The sequence below is a fragment of the Epinephelus fuscoguttatus genome, linkage group LG7, assembly GCF_011397635.1.
Source record: "Epinephelus fuscoguttatus linkage group LG7, E.fuscoguttatus.final_Chr_v1".
Taxonomy (NCBI): domain Eukaryota; kingdom Metazoa; phylum Chordata; class Actinopteri; order Perciformes; family Serranidae; genus Epinephelus; species Epinephelus fuscoguttatus.
In genome coordinates, this window is record NC_064758.1 from 28,298,902 (window position 1) to 28,316,682 (window position 17,781).

The window sequence follows — 17,781 nt, forward strand, 5'->3', positions numbered from 1 at the left end:
GCATGTCGCCTTCACACAGGAACAAAATGTGTGGGCAGTGGGCACAAACACATTCTCTGTATCCTCCAGATGATTATACATCCTTTAAATCCAATAACCTCGATTCATTCTGCTTCTCCTGGTGTCATTCTTCATTGTACTTCATTCATTTACACTTTCTTTGAGAAATCTGCTCATTCGTTGGCTTCCTTTCCACCTTTTATTAATGCCATCCTTACTTCCTTTCCTCTTGCCCCTCAATCCTCTCCGTCCTCTCCACCTTCCTACCATCAATGCAGTTGGTTCCCATACTCTTAATTTGCTCTCTCCCTCTGTGGGAGGACTCTTTATAAAAAGCCTTGTCGTTTCCCAATACTGATTTGAGTATCACTAAGCTGCACCTTCACACATATTGTTGTCTCACACCTTGTGCCAAATATTCCTTTGTAAAGCCTTCCCCCATCCCCTGCCTGCACCTGGTAGAGATAGTGTTCTTTCAGCTGCAGGCTCTGCTTTCTATACAAGCAGGGCTAGGATGGCACAAGCAGCACACAGCTGTTCCCCTTGGTAAATTGATAGTGAAGGGTAGTGGATGGGGCTTTGAAAGCGCCTGGTGCTATTTTTATGACAGTTGTAGATTTTTTTGCTGTTTAATTCGATGTGACCAATTACGCCGCTGCGTTCCTCAGCAGGGGGGCACGCTGGGAGAGCGAATTAATGCTTGACTTCAAAAAGTTTTCCTAAAGTGCGTTTACATACCTCATACCTTTGTCGCTGTTCAAACGCAAGTCGTCACAAGGGGACCTGGTCTCAATTCCTGCGCTGAGAGAAATGTGTGCGTTTCTCTTCTCTGTGTCTGTGTCTTTTTTTAATGCTTTCTCCTAGGCCTCAGTGACAAACTTTTCAAGCAAAAACAACATGCTTTCATTTTTTTAAAAGTCAAACTCGAGTGGGGGAAACAGAATACAGTAGTAGAGCGACTGTCCCTTTGGGTAGGCAGCAATTCAGCTTGATATAATGACCCCCTCCTTAATGCAAACACACACAAGTCCAAAACACACCCATCACCTTGCGTTTCAAGGACTCTTTGTGAACATAAGTACCACACACACACACACACACACACACACACACACAAGCACAAAACCAGTGTCGTACAGAATCCTTGCTTCCCCCCTCACACTACTACTCTCCCTCCTGAGTGGATTGCCGTGATGAGTGTTCCTAGGAGTGAATACATGTGTAAGTGGCCTAATGATGCCTAAACCCATCCATGAGCGGACAGAGACAGAGAGGGAGGGGTGGTGTTGAGGAGGTGGCGTAGGGGGAGGCTGGGGTCATGCTTGTCGTGTCAGGCGGATTGGAAGGCCACATTTGGCGTGAGGGAGTCCGGCTTTGAGTAAAGCAGCTTGTTTCAGGCAGGGATTGTGTTTGCGGACCCTACTCACAGCGAGAGAGAGTGAGTGTGTTAGAGAGGGAGGGAGAGAGATCTGCGCCTGGGCATTACAGACCTACAGCCTTAATCCACATGGCCTGACATTCTCCGTTATCCAGCCCTCGGCAGCCAACCACCCAGACTGATGGAGGCACGGCTCTACCCCCCGCTGTGTCATGCCACGCATCACTTTCTCCACACATACAATTGCACACACACATGCTACACATTTTGCTGTGCCACCCATTCTCTTCCCCATAAACCTTTCCCACTTCCTCAAACCTACAACGATTCCTGGTCACAGCTTGTATGCTCTTATTTCCTAAGAAACGCAGTTCCTCATTATTACAGACATTCACGCACAATGGTGGACTGTGTGAACTGACATTGAGCATGCTCTCACCAACATTACTTGGCACTGCAAAAACTGAAACTCAGCATTTCTAATAAAAATAGACAGATTATTTACTGTAAACCACTCGTACTGTATATTTGTTTTCAGAGCAGCACACTGGGAAGTATTAACAATCAGTCAAACTCCTTATATTTGTAAACATGCAGTTCTTGCAGTGGTGGAAAGTGACGAAGTATATCAACTCAAGTACTTGTGCTTTACTTAAAGGGACAGTTGACCCCAAAAATCAAAAATCTGAATTTTTATACATACAAACAACCCTTCATTCTCTTAGAAATGTTAGTATGTTACAAACCTGCTCTCTTCATTATGTTCTTGTGGCAATGTTTCTTTCAGGTAACAACACACTACAATTATGTACCACATAGGCTTCGGAGGGACAATCAGGTGTTCACATCACCATGTGTCGCCAATTTCCCGTCTCCAAAATCTCGTTTTGTGCATATGCAGTGTTTATAAAGAGATGCCAGAAGTTCGCATCCAGACTCCTGTCTTAGGTTGAGGGAAGAAAAGCATTTTTGTTAAGTTTCGGGAAAGACTGTGATTTTGATAAAATTTTAACTAAAAAAAAATGCTATGAGTGGATACTTTATTGCTAGATTGCCTATTTTGGCAGAGATACATTGTCAGTGAACATTTTGCTGATATCTGCGATATCAACATTTCTGTGACTTCGCAGGAATGTCAATTAGCAACCTTCCCTCATGGTGTTCACAGGAAATGTAATTTGTTCTGCATTATGTTTCCTGCAAAACATATTTGCTGTTTCAAATGAGTTATATACAAACATAAATCCTCGGAGACAGGGCTGTTACACAATACATACATAATTTCTTTAAGAGACATTGCTGTTGAGTTTTCCAAATGTATTTTTTGAGCGCTTTGAGCACCACGAGCCGAGTGCCATCTAGTTCCATTATCTTCAAGAGAAGGCAGACATCTCTATGGCTGATATCTCCAACACTCAACGACTCACACCAAAACAATCTACACTGATAAACAGCACTACAGGTAAGAGGAAAAATGTCCATTTTTCATTTTGGGGTGAACTCTCCCTTTAAGTATATCCATTTCATGCCACTGCGTACTTCATCTTTACTACATTTCAGAGGACAATATACTACTTTTTACCCGAATATATATTTGACGAGTATGGCTACTGGTTACTTTTCAGAATATGACTCTACATAAAAAAACATATGATACACTTGTAAATTGTTAAAGATTAAACCTTTATGGCTTGTAATACCTTACATTACCCCGACACCTAGTTTGGGAGCCACTAGACTAAACTACTGCACTGTATATAAAGTATATAGACACATATACAACAGTGAAATGCTGCTTATGAATTGATGAATCTGTATTGATGATCCTATTATGTTGAAAAATAAAAGTATATAAGTAACAGGGGCCATTTTGCATATACTTACTATCGTAAGTAGAAAAATGAGCCTGATGAAGCTGTAAGCGAAACACGTTGCTCTGCTCTATTAAATCTTGATCCTCTTTCAAAGTCTTGTGTGCCGTATGTAGCCACAACATATTTGTTTTTTTCTTTACACATTTATACTTACTATTGTATTATTTATGCATTGATCATACTTTAAATTTTGTCTGCTGGTATTTTTACATTGTTATATTGGTACTTTTACATGAGTACACAGCATACACAGCTTTGTTGTCCTTGTATGTTCAAATTCATTGTATTTATGTGTACACACTTATTTGGGTATTAAAGCTGATACTGATACTTATCAGAAAAGGTCTGAGTACTTTTTCCACTTCTGTGTTTTTGGCCTGAAAAAGCTGATTCTAATTCTCCACCTGCAGGTAAAGTCCTGTACAAATAACACCAGGAAGTACACTGCAACATATCAACATTTCGAGCTGTTTAGGAAACTACTTCTTCCCACATCTTTTCTCTCGGGTGTTGTCTCCCACAGTCTGTCATTTCATAATTTCCCCCATAACTTAAGAACAAAGTGTAACCTAATAAGAAAAATCCATCATGTGTGAAGGGGAGAGGTCAGGCTGTGGTGGAATTACCCCAGACTTTTTGCCAAAAGACTGGCCTGCACGCTGCACATCACATGGCCCTCTGAGGTGTTTTCCAGCCAAACAGTGTCAAACTGTAAATGTCAGTCTTCTGTTTTCTTTTTTTCTTTTTTAATATGTGACTGACTGGCGTTTTCTTGTTTGTGCCACAAGAGGGGGTAAGTTACAGTAAGCCCCTGGTCCTCACTAAGCCCTATGGCAACAGACGCACAAGCCAGAAGCCCCATGAACCACACCGGACTCATGACAACCCCCCCTGCTTACATCATAACACATAATATTATTATACTATATATCAATATATATGATTATTAATTGCAATGTATTATTTAATGACAGAATTTGTCTGGGGGATTCTGATAAGAGTGTCTTAGATCAGATGGATACGCGCGGTGTGTGCGTTCACGTTGTCTCATTTCCTGACTCTGCCCAGAGAAAGAGAGACAGAGGAGATACGGGGACACGGAGAGAGAGAGAGAGAGAGAGTGAGAGAGAGTGTGTAGGGGGAGAGTGAGATAGACAGGGACGGAAAAGAGAGGAAGAGAGAGAGAGACATAGACATGCACAGAGGAGGAGGAAGAGGAGGGGGAGGCTCCTGATACCAAGACACGGAAAAGCAGGGGAGGGAAAGAGAGAAAGAGAAAAGGGGCTGGTGGAGAAGGAAGAGCGGGGAGTGGGAGAAAACAGGGGGAATAACACTTAAAGAAAGCATACAGAGGAGAGGAAGGACAGTACGTAGTGCTTTGGACATCCCCTCCTTTCTTCTCTCAGGCTGTCACAAGCAGATTGGACTCCGAAGGACCGACACCGCGTCCACCCCAGACCCCATGGGGTAACAGGTATGTCTGACTTCCTTGTATTAGTAGTAGCCCTTTCTTTTTTGATACCAGCCCCGAGCTCCTCTGCTAACAGGTCTGAGGTTTCATTCAGATGGTGGCACATATCGAAGGATTTCCCATGCCTGTTTTTATCATGTCAACAATTAGTTTTCTGCCTCACGGAGCCATCGCGTCTACAGCTGATAGTTGTAGGGCGCACAGGTTTTGGAGACATGACACAATGCAACTCTTCGCAATCGTGGCACTGTTATAGTTGGGGGTAAAAAAAAAAACAAGCTACTGTATAAAGGCCTGTCTGTGTGCTTTTTTATTCCACTCCATTGGCATCATGTTAGCCACGGCGTGAGTGTATTTTGACAGCTAAATACCCGACCGAGTGAGCAGGCGACAGTCTGAAAGTACGCCTACCTGTTCCATACGTGACAGCCAGCTGTCTATTGCGCTTGTTGATATTTGGAGAAGCTGTCAGTCGTTGACGGGATTGTACATTTCACACGTTATGTAGCCGATTAGGCAACACGGACAGTTGTTTTACAATGGGGACTATGTACTTTCTAATGTGTGTGGACATGTGTTTTAATACATGCAGGCAAACTGATTTAAAATGGGAATAATTAGAGGAGTATATGGGGATACTTTTACACGGTGCGCCCGTGGAAAATCCAATGAATGTCATCCACCTGCACACATTTATTTCCTTCAGGCTATACTTTTAACATCTCTCAACACATGCTCATGTATAGGCTATAATGTGACAGTTGCAGACACATAAATCACCCCCAGCTGCGTTTCATCCCAGCTGATGATGGTGAGTTTGATGAAACCGGCGGATCCTGCTTGAATTTGCAAAGTTTTGCAACAGCATGACAACCTATCGCCTTGCATCGGCTGCAGGAGGTGGGGGGGATTGTCGTGCACAGATATCGTGCCACGCAAAATATAAAGGGTGATGCTCCGTGCAGCCGTCTGGAGGGGATTCAAAATGAAAGCGCTCAGAGCCTGGAAGACAAGGGCTTAAACCCTCCTCCTTCTCCCCTCGATTAACCTCCAAAAGGGGGATTTCTCCAGCTGGAAATTTCTGCTGCGTCAACACCCAACCCTAGAGTACCAGACAAGACAAGGAGGGAGGGGGGATTTTGTTTGCAGATGGTGCTCTCGGGTATTTTTTTTGTTTGTTGTCTAATTGTTGAGTTACCGCTGATCATCATCTGATCCGTATTGAGAGTTGCAAAGTGTGGCGTCAAGTGTTTTTCTGTTTATTGGCGACTGAAGCTGAAAGCGTCTCTCTCCCTCGCTGCTTCCCTGTCTGTCTCCTGTGCTGTGTGTGTGTGTATGTGTGTGTGTGTCTGCTGTCTGTGTCTGCCCTCTCAAACCGGTCAGTTCCGTCTTCCTCCATTTTCTACCATGCTTACCATGTGAGAGAGGGGAGCAACCCCACTTCTTTCACGCTCTGGATGCACTGACAGCAGTGTGCGCCAGTGCGTGTGTGTGTGTGTGTGTGTGTGTGTGTGTGTGTGGTGCACCCTCAGGTACTCACCCTGCAGCCAGGTGAGTACTCAGCAAATGCTCTGCAGGAGTGGCACAGATCTCACCTGTAATCATCAGACCTTGCACTTTGGTTTCACTTTTTTCACTTTTTCATGATGTGAGATGAGCTCAGGGAAGGGGTTTCTGTATTTTAGTTTGGATAGTTTGAGGAACTTATCCGTGACTTTAGTTTAAAGTGCTCCCTGCCAGTTAGATCTGAGACTTCCCCGCTGTTTGACAGTGGCTAACTGGATCTTTGGGATTAAGAGACCAGCTAGTGATTTTTTTTTTTTCCAAATTGTCTTAGGCCTCGCCGGATTTGTCTGCTTGTTTTGTCCTTCCTACGACAGAGTTAAGGGTTGACGCTTGATAAGATAAACCCTCCAAAGTCTTTTATTCAGTAATTCAATTACTGTAGGCTCGTGTGTCTGTCAGCAGAGGCCCACTGATTAGATATTATCAGGATACGTAGGTCATTAAATGTATATGCTGAGTATTTATTACCTTTGTTGAACTGCAAATTAAGAAAAAACGACTTATAGCAACATGTATCTAGTGGACTGAAAAGTCATTTGATTTTATTATTCTAGAGGTCTACCAAAATTTAAATTTATATTTCCAAAATTAATAATTTTTCTAATTAAGTATGGATACTTGACATCTGTGTATTGCCACACAAAATATTGCAATGCTGTATCAATCACCTCCACTATCTGTGCACATTTTGTACCTCATGAGCAGAAAATCTTTGCTTCTAATGTCGACTAATCCTCAACTATCATGGCACTGCCACACCTTGGCATCTTGGCCTGGACCAACTCCCAGAATGCTTTGTGTCTGTGGGTTTTGCCCCCCTGCTGCACCGCCGAGGTTGCTTCCCCCGAGGTAGGGCTGTGTAGTATTACCATTACAAGAGCAGTGGACATCAGTGTGTGTGGTTGTGTGTGTGTGTCTGCACCTTCTCCATCTGTGTGTTCCACGGGGGAAAATATAATACAGACCAAGACAGCAGCTCCAAGGATGAGTGGAGGAGGAGTGTAGGCGAGATCGGCCGAAAGATGGAAAAAATATTAGCTGCTCGTGTGCTTGTGGGATTGCAAAGGAGGATTTGAAGCACTTTCCCACTTGTGTTATCTCTCATGAATGGACCTTTTTTATAAAAGTTGATTTAACAAGACGAGCGAGTTAAATTTACATTTCGGTTCTTCTCGGTTAAAAAGTTGCGTGTTGTGTTTGTCGAAGGTGGCGCGGCGTGTGACACTGAATATTATCCAGAGTTTGGAGGTTTGTGGATAACAGTGAGGGCGTGTCAGGGTGTGAAAGAAGGGTGAGAAAATGAGACGGAGGGGCTTGGCTCGGGTGGGAGGCAGGCTCGCAGCTCGTGCTTGTTCGCTGTATGCATGTGTGTAAGCCTGCTGGTATGTAGGTGGTGCTCAGTACTCCCATGCAGGTTGTGGGCTGAACTGTGTGGTAGCAGGTTCCTCTCCTTCAGCTATGCGAACCCTGGGGATGTAGCGTGCTACCTCCTCACAAGAGTGTGTTTATGTAGACAGCCTGACAACAACAGTACAGTGAGTTTACTTCATCAAGTGTACGTTCCCTAGAAATAGAGAAAAGAGGACAAATGGTCCATAAAGACTAATTTGTTCCCTGTTAGCAACCTTGTACTCCATTCATCTCTCTGTCTCTATCTCTCTCTGCCAGTTTTCTCATCCCGATCCCCCCTCGGAGCTCACTTGTTAATGGGAACACCTGTTTGCCTAACACAAGGCAAAATGAACCGTTTACACTCGTGTGTACACATCTTACATGACATGCCACGTCTCTCTGGAGTTCTCTGACAACTTTGTCTTCCATTTGTCACGTTGTGAATATTTTCATTCTCACATCTGATTTTGCATCAAGACAGTTTGGCACACATTAACCCCCGTATCCAAACCAGCTCCACCCCCCAGCCCCTAATAACTCCCGAGGCTTTTTAGCTTAACTGCCTCTATAGCTCATTGTGCAGTACTGAATACAGGTGTTCCTAATCCTCATGAGGTTACATGGATGCTGTGGGGGATGTGTGTGTGTGTGTGTGTGTGTGTGTGTCTGTGTGTGTCAGACACAGCTGTCCTCCTTATCCACCTATCTGACATGCTTGTCCTCCCCCCAGCAGAGAGAACAGGTGAGTTTAAGCCATCCCCACCTCAAACCACACACACAGACAGAAATACTCTCCACCACCCCACTTGTCTTTCCACGCTGGTGTTAATATTTCATAGCTGTGCAAGTGTGTGCGTGCGTGCATGCATGCGCCTGAGATAGGATGTCAATGAAAGCAATAAGCTCTCTTGTTCTTTTCTTTTGTTCTTTTGTCCATGAATTTTAAATTGGAAGGTAATTCGCAGCTTTGCCTCTAATTTTTATAATCTATGAGCAAGAATTGAAAGTCCAGAAGCAAAATTATAATTTGATTGTTGCTAAAAATAAATGCAAAGGAGGGGTTTTTTGGTGCAGTGGAAGTGGCAAGATGTCAGTTTTTTTTCTTAGGAGTTGTTGATATTGCAAAACACCTTTTTGGATCACACATTCCTGAAGAAACAGATGAGGGATTTCAGTTTGTGTGCTTTCATCAGGGTGTGTTTTTCTTTTATTTAGGAATGCGGAGCAGATCGGCTCTCTCCAACAGGAGCCTTGTGATCGCACAATGCTTATCAGCATCGAGAGTTATTTTCTGGAATTTACAATGTTCTCTAACATCACTTACCGATTGCATCAGTGTCCAAAGTCGGACCAGCCTTGAAATCTAATCAGTCCCTCTCCTCTCGTTGTGCACTCCTAATTGTTGGTTTTATTTACTGTACTTTTTTTTAACTTATTCAGATGCTGTCAAAACAAACATTGCAACAAGTGAAGTGATGACGGCGGTTGTTTCACATGTCAGGTAGTGCATTTCAATTAGGTTTCCATCTAGTGTAAATGAAAGAACAAAGGGAGGTATAGTAATTGAATCTGCTTTCTTATGTTATCAGCTTTCTGAGTTGGGCTCATGTGTCTCTGCACACAGGTTCTGTAAAGAACTTTTTCACAGTGGCAGGCGAGTATTTATTTTATCTGCCACTTTCAAAATCTATGCTCCAAATCAAGGAATAATATTTAGATAATTTAGAGGTCATTTGATGTATAGAATGCTGTCATTCAGTGTTCGATATATTTACACAAAAAGACACTATATGTATGGTGACATCACAGAGTTGGAATTACACCGTGGCTTTCGGGGAGCTCTAATTTTGGGGGGTCAAAGGTTACTGTACATATCCATTTGCATTTATGAATGCACCACCAAAAAATATACAGTACTATTAATACATTTAATTCATACAGATAATATTTTAGCCTGGGCCAATGAAGAAAGTCAAAAAATATTCACAGTTAGGATTCGGTGAAATTAAACTGTGGATCATAACTTGTAAGGTTCTACGTCCAATTGCGTTGCTCCCAGGGCAGTTGCAAGCGACCTACAAATATGTAGCTAATAATAAGCTAGCATTACTAAAGGTGTCTTTCTGTTGGCACTTTTTAATGTACACCACAGTGGCAGATGGCCTGACGATCTTACCTGCCCCTGCCATCAATTTACCTGCAATTAGCAGGAGCTCATTTTAGACCCTGTTTGTGTAGAGCAAAGTTAGCACTGTCCTCTATATATTCTGAGCTTTACATTTTTGATTAACTCTATAAACTATGAATCACTCTTATGTTTTAGAATATTCTGACTAAACCATTGTATTTCTGCAGGAATTAAGAGAAAAACATTGCTATTTTAAAAGTTAAAAATCTTCCTTTTCTCCCCGTTTAAAAAAAAATATCTTTGAAAGATCACATTGATCTGTGTGACAGTGATTCACACAGGAGCATGTTTTAAAACATCAATCGCTGATAACGCTCCTCTCTGGTAATGAGCTGACATGGGACTGATTATTGTTGTTTGCATGATTTGCGTTCTTTTATCAGAAGCTGACTAAATGTTTTGTCTTCCCAAACAGACTTTCTGACTTATTCCTAAGTTATTCACTTCATTCTGAATCTCTTACAAATAGTTTTTATTTGTCCTTGAACGGTTTCCAGTTATCACTTTATTTGGCTCGGTGTTGCAGTCGTGCAGGTTGGGCATCCTTAATGCAGTATAATTACCTAGCAAGGCAAGAGTGGTAAACCAGAGGGGGAAAGAACTGTATACACAAACACACACACTCACTTTAAGTATCTCTATCGACCAGGTAGTTAGCTATTTCAGCTCGCCACTTTGCAGAAGGATCACCAATCTTTTTAGACAAATTTTTATAAGCTATTAAGAACTTGAAGGTTTGGGCTCAACAAAACCCTCTTTGTTGAAGTCTGAGGTTTGCAGACTGCTGAAAGCCTTGTATAAGTACGCGGTTGTTAGTTGTTATTTTCCCAGTGAAAGAGTTTGTCTTTTATACACACAGTGTGAGCATTTGATGAGAAATTGAGCGGCTTTGAGCAAATACATCTTTAGAAACAGTCAACTAGCCTCGGGCTGTGGCTGGTGAGAGATTTCCATATCAAAGCTCAGGTGAGAGAGGGAGACAAGGGAGGCAGAGAGAGGAAGGAAAAGAGGGAACGTGAAGGAGAGAGAACGGGGAGAAGGAGCGGGAAGGAGGAGGAGGAGGGGGGGTGATGAAACAGACATCCACTCCAAAAGAGTTCTAGCCCTTGTTATTCTGTCGCTTTTTTGTGCAGCACAGTTTAGTCTGTGTGTGTCAGTGCTGTCTGTCTCAATCTAAACTCCCGCGTTAAAAAAACACAGAGGGAACGTTGGAAAGACTCAAATACAAACCAACACCTTTCTCTACTTTATACCACACAAACACTGTCTCCACAACCTTGTGTTGACTGGTGCTGACCGCAGAAACAGTGCGTGGAGCAGAAAATGTTTTTCTCCCACCGATACCGTGTAACATCTGACCTGTGAGCCTCTGCCAATATTTGGATCCCTGTTTAATATTATTACCGAAGCATAAAACCATCATTTTCCCTGGAAATATTTCTCTTCTTTAGCTATAAGTATCAGACCTGACCCCGTGGAATTGATGGCGACACTCTAATTAATGGATAGAGTTTTCGTTTGGCGCTTTCATATGTGTGTGTGTGTGTGCTTGTGCGTGTGTGTGTGTGTGTGTTACTGACGAACATTATCCTGCTTTGTAGAGTTTTGTAATCCAGCCATGGACTCTGGCTAGAGTGCTAAAGTGCTGCTAACAAGGCCTGTTTAACATTCTCTCCCCTGCTCAACATACAATTATTCCACTTCGCTGCCATTAACATGTACAGTAGGACTGGGCTTTTAATTGGCCTGATATGACTAATGCCAGATCAACTTGGATTTGCTAATTAGTTTTTGCTTTAAAAGTGCCATCAGGACATGAAATATTCATTGATGTGAGGTGGAGCGAGGACTGTGGGTGGTATTAGTGGGATATTAGTGGTATAGGCAGGCTGTTCGAATGTGCTGGGAGAAGAGATTGAACCTACATTGGCCTGTTGTGGTCGGTTATTCATACTTTGGGTGAGGTGTTAGTTTTTCGTCATAATTTTAGACACCCACACACACACACAAAGAGACACGCACACATTCATCCCGCGCACGCATACACCACCTCCATTCTCAGCCTCACAAGGCCACCTCTTCTTCTTCTCCAGCCCCCACCTCCTCCTCCTCCTCCTCTCTCTTTCTCTCTCTCTGTCTCTTCTGCTCTCACCTCCCCCTCTGCCCTCCTCCCCCTTCCCATTATTTCATCTGTTCGCTTTTTTTTTTCTTGCCTCCTCATCTCACATCCGTTTTTTTTTCCTCCTCACCTTTTTTCCTCTACTTCACCCATAGCCCCCCATCCTCTCCGTGCCCTCTGCTCCGTCCTGGCTGCACCTCCCTTTGCTTCTTTTTTCTCCAGATCTCCTCCTACTTTTCCTCCTCATCCACCTTCTCCTTTTCCTTTTCCCTCCCACTCCTTAATCTTGCACCTCTCCTCCTCCTCCACCACCACCACCACCCCCTCCTCTGCTGTAAGTGGGCCAGGTGCCTCCTGTGGCCTCCCCTACTCCATTTCTCATTTTTACCCTTCCTCTACTCCCTTTCTCATTTTTACCCTCTCCCTGTTCTCTTTCTCATTTTTATCCTTCCCCCTGACCCTAGCTCATATTTATACATCCCCTTAACACGACGACAGACACGCTGTCAAGTTTTATGCAAAAACACAAACATTTTTCGGCCCGATGGAAGTTAGAATAACTTCCCGCTCTAGGTCAGAATGTGACGTCTCAAAGGGGGAGGCTGGATTATTGTGATTTATAAAGGCTTTTTCAGCGCTAAAAAACGGATCCTTGGTGTATAATTATGTGAACTTTATAAATCGGTGATGAAAGTGGAGCTCTGTCATTGTTGCCGGACACTTTATGAGCTCCCCTGTGTCAGTAGTAGTTCCCTTTATGAACAAGAGAGGTGAGGCCGATCTCCAAATGTGAACAGAAGTGAGTAGGTTCACATCCCCTTTTCTGTGGCGAGGGGCAAATTCCCGCCCTCCAAACGGCCTTCTCGCTGCTCTTTCATATGTTACGTTCGCACACACAAACAGCCAGTGCATATATGTCTCATTGTTGGCGTCTTTTTGTTCTCGTCTTGCTGTGTGAATGCACACGGTGAGCTGGCAATGTGCTTTTCACCTCATCTCGTCCTCTCTGTTTTCTCCCCCCCCCACTCTTCCTCTTTTCACTCATTGTCATTCTCTGTTGCCTTTGTCTCTGGCTGGCTCTTTCTCTTGCCCTCCTCTTTTTACTCTCTCTTCCTCACCCCCACACCCCTTCCTAACTCCCTCCCTCCCTCTGGTCTTCTATCTCACCTCCCCCCGTCCTTGTTTTGGTGTGTGAGCTGGTGTGTCACGAACGCCGTGGTGGTTGATTGGTGGTGGCTGGTGGTTTGGACGGACACCTGATACTGGCACTGCCTCACAATGTGGGAATGTGTGACTTCTTCAAAATTAGGTTTCCAAGGTGGGTGTTGTCCTTAGCGATGGTGAGCACGATCACGGGAGTTTGCACAGTGGACCTATTGTCTCTTCCTCTCTCTTTGTGTCTCTTATGTCTGGCTATGGCACTTCTGTACATGAATTTGCAGTTCTGTCCGGCGCTGTCGGGGGGGAGAAAGAAGCAATAGTCCCAAAAGCCTGCGAGCCATTGCAGCTGTTCATGTTAGTCAACAGGTGACAGTCAGGCGTCAAACCGCGTCGGAGTAAACACGCTCTGAGTGAAAAGACAGGCTGATAAGGAGGAGGGAAGGGAAGGATGACAGAAGAGGAGAGGACAGGACGGGACAGAAGTGAGGATCCAGGTGAGGCGTTTGTCTGGTCGCTCTTTGTCAATCACAACGGACGTGGTAGCCTCAGGCCACACCATTCAAAACTCCAAAAAAAAGTTGTTTTAAGCAATTACACTTCAGCAAAAGAAACTTTGCTTGTAACTTTAAATCGGCTGTTTTCTTTGTCAGTGGCTTTGCTGCAATTCCTCCCCGAACAACCAATCACGGCGCAGCGCAGAAACGAGGAAGACAAAGAACGATTTTGCATCTTCACTGATCACTATTAGAATTTACTCAGCGGAGGGCCAGTCTGTGTTGAAACTGTTGGAAAGATCGCTGAAGGGGCAGACCCTCAGTATTGATGCTACGTATTGATGAACGTCTGTGGTGATACACTGTGCGGTATATCGAGCTCTCAAGTCTCGCAGACAAAATTAAGTGTCCTCCATGTCCAGTTCTCCAGCAGTCCACTAAGCAACGCTACAGTAGATGAGAAGCCCACCGAGGCTCTGCAAACATCGATCTCCCGCTACACTGCCGCTCCGCCTGTCTTCTATTCTTCTCGTGCTGCTTCAACACTACTTTTCTTCTGTTGCTTCATTTGTTCCCCATCTCTCTTCACTTTTTCCTCTCCCTCTTTTTTCTCTCTCTCCTCTTGCATCTCCCGTCTCCCTCCCTCTTTCTTACCCTTCACTGTCTCTTTTCTGACTCCAAAATGTGAGTCTCTCTATATTTAGATGCTCCTCTCCTCTCCCCTTGATTTCTCTCCCTTTATCTCACCTCCTCTTTTTTTGCCGTTGAAGGACAGATTCGCAAAAGCGCTCCGAGATTCATCAGTGTTGTATAGTAGCTGCTTTTTGATCAGCTTGATGAGTGACAACGTAGCCTCGGGCTATTATATACAAATGTGTTTTTATAAACACTTCTCTATCTATATGTAAATCACCGTGCTGCTCAGTTGTTGTACGAGAGGCTGTGGGAACGATAGCAAGTTATAAGAGAACGTTGCATGTTGAGGGCTACGTTAATATAGTTAAATTATGTGTTTTCCTTGTTTGTGTGTGCTCTGGAGTGTTTGTGAATTAGATTAGCTGGGAATGAAGTCTCTTTTAATATTTGCTCAGGGGGGATGGAGGGTGTGCCTGTTGTCCTTGTGAGTACACACTTAAGCCGCGGCTTTTTTGCTCCCCTCTTTGCATGAGCTCATTGTAAGCCGCGGCCCAGTGTGGATTTGAGAAAGATGCCTCTGTTTGCCGTCTGACAGAGCGACAGTCACACCAAGTTACCCTTACACACACAGACACACTCTCTGGACACCCGCCTCGGCACCAGATAGCGACTGGCCACCGGCAGTGAGTCACCATCGTTCAGTCATTCACTTGCACATTCAAAAACCACACATTTTAACAAACAACTATTAGCTTTCAGTCCGCAGACATTTAGGATGGGTGTTGTTGTCCCATACGTTCACTTTGTACCTTATCTTCCTCATGGTAACCCTTTGTTTCATTTCCTCCATACTGTTCACTTGATCTGTGTGTGTGTGTGTGTGTGTGTGTGTGTGTGTGTGTGTGTGTGTGTTTGTGTGTTTGTGTGTTATAGTCTGAGACCTTTGTAGCTGGTGGCTGCAGTGACTGTTTTAACAGCTCAGGAACAGGCTGCCTGGGTTCTGTGAGGTACAGTCATGTACAGTCGTGTCTAGCTGAGTCGTGACAGGTTGCTTTTTTGCTGTGACAGGTTTTGTGTTAAGACCTATGAAAGGGTCTGGACAACCACATGCGCACGCACGCACGCACACACACACACACACACACACACACACATGCTCTGAGTGGCTCGTTGGCAGAGAGAGAGAGAGAGAGAGAGAGAGAGAGATATCGGGGTGGGTGTTAAATGTGAGTTTTGAGCAGCTCCACAGCCTTATATTGTCATCATCACTTTAGCCACAAAGCCATTTGGTGCTTTTCAAAACAGAACTGAGATTCGCCAAATGACAAAAATGAAATGAAACTGGAGGAGAAAATGCAAAGGGATGTAAAAGTGAGCTTGAGAGATAAAGGGAAAATTAAAAGAAAATTTGGGGGGTTTGAAGGGGGTGTGTGTGACTCAGTGTAAGTAGCACGAGCAGTCACATGATCACACAGGTTGGGGGATGAAAGTAAAAGTGGATGCACCCAAAGCTCACCCAAATATGAGTCATAATCCCTCATTGGGTAGAAAACTTGATTACACTGTGTGGCCAAAAGTATGTGGACAGCCTTGTCTACACACAGTAGACACCATTGGTGTATTCCAAATCCCATATTACTACCACACTATTTAATAAAACAAAAAAAGATATAGTACGTCCCAACATGGCATGTCAAATGCAGTACGCCAAAAATACAAGGATGTCCCACTGTGTCCGGTCACATGCTTTTCTGGCTATTCTGGCCCACAATACTCTGCACAGCACAAGATACATCCCATCGACTGAGCAGCATGCAGATGACAGCTCATGCAACAGACATATGGATTTATCTGCAAGAGGGTCAAAGTTCAAGGCGCAACATAATGACAAAGCAGTACTTCCCTATTGTATGCATACCATGTCACAGTACATATTTTGTAAGGGCAGCTGCAGTGCTCAGAGTTTTAGGAAAAAGCATGAGATACAGGATGCAGCGTATGAGTGTATTTTAGGTGTGGGGCTGTGACGTGTGAGTGTTTGGTTGCTTCATTGCAGTTATGGGAAATCTTCAGCCTGCCTTGATATTTTAGGCAATACTGTGCATCCAGTTTTGAGGAAACTATTCAAAGAAGGCGCTTTCCTGTTTCAACATGATGAAGAAAGGGTGTTTCAGGTTTGGTGTGGGTGAGCTTGACTGGCCTTTACTTTCAACCCTATCAAACACCTTTAGGATCAACCGGAACACCGACTACTGGCCAACATCCCTCCTGTGGAAAACCTTCCTGGTAGAATGGAGGCTGTGTAGGGGCGTATTAATGCCCGTGGTTTTTTGAGATGAGATGTTCAATGATCAAAAATGGGTGCAATATTCAAGTGTCCAGGTACTTTGTTTGAGTGTCTATGTACTGTAACTACAGTACAAAATTCAACAAGGAAGTCAGTCTGCAAACTGTATTGGATGTTCATAATTTTGGTTAGGATCCACTTCTGTTCAATATGTATGAAGGGGTGAAAAAAACATTTGCTTCCTATGTCGAGGCAAATTTACATCTTCGCATCAAGTGGAATTCAAATTTGGTGAACTCTGACAGGGGAAGTGGCAGCCTCAACAAACAGCAAAGGAGTATGCCTGGAGGAGAATTTGATTGTTGCTGTGTTTAACCAGCAGATATTGTACAATAGTGGCCAACATGCAAACTCACGAGAGATGCTGCCTGGCTGGCAATAAGTGGCAAGACCGGCATGGAGCAAAAGAAAATGGAAAATGTACCAATAACATCATATGTCGAGGTATTTATTAGCAAGCATGCTAACATTAGCTAGCAAGCTAACTTTCTGTGTCCATGACATCTGGCCTGGGCAGGCAAAAGTCACTCATCTGCATTTGCTCATGTGTGACCATGCCCTAATACTTAAAATACAATTTAAATTACTTTTAAACTGCATTTTAAGTGCTGTAAAACTCTGGGTCTTCTTTGCAGTCCACATGTTTGTCTCACCAGTCATGTTTATTGCTCAGTAGGATTCTGCATCAAATAAAATTTCATAAAATGTTTTTCTCATGACCCAGGGTCAAAAAACAAAACAGAAGAAATTCCACTGAATAAAAAAAATGTACAGAGGACGACAGGTTAGCCTTTACACTACTAACCCCTGGTTAAGAAAGCAAAAGGAAGAAAAAAAAAACACCTGATGCATTTGTGACCAGAAAAAAAATCCCCTTACACAACACACAAAGTTCCCAGCAGTCACAAACTGATCCCACTATTAGACATTATCACACCTTCAAACTCCCCCTCCCATGAATTCCCTCATGATATCAGGGTTAGACGTCAGCAGATGAGTCTCCAAACTGCTGCAGTGATGAAACTGGGTTTTGCACCGGGAGACCACACAAGGTGATGTGGTCATTGTCACATGAGAACCACCACTGCCACCACCACCCATCCCCTCCCACCTGAAAAAAAAACCTAACACAGACACTTCATGTAGGTGATTTCA

General features: G+C 43.8%; 1 protein-coding gene across 3 annotated transcripts in view; it reads left to right on the forward strand.

Annotated features, from left to right (window-relative positions):
- The first annotated feature begins 4,388 nt into the window (after nucleotides 1–4,388).
- The window catches only part of zbtb46 (zinc finger and BTB domain containing 46), a 71,590-nt gene continuing 58,197 nt past the window's right edge, over nucleotides 4,389–17,781 (forward strand). For 2 of the 3 annotated variants that reach the window (XM_049580358.1, XM_049580359.1), the window contains exon 1: nucleotides 4,389–4,726. The gene's annotated coding sequence lies outside the window, so the exon portion shown is untranslated. The remainder of the gene's footprint in view (nucleotides 4,727–17,781) is intronic. The other variant, XM_049580361.1, reaches the window with a different exon arrangement.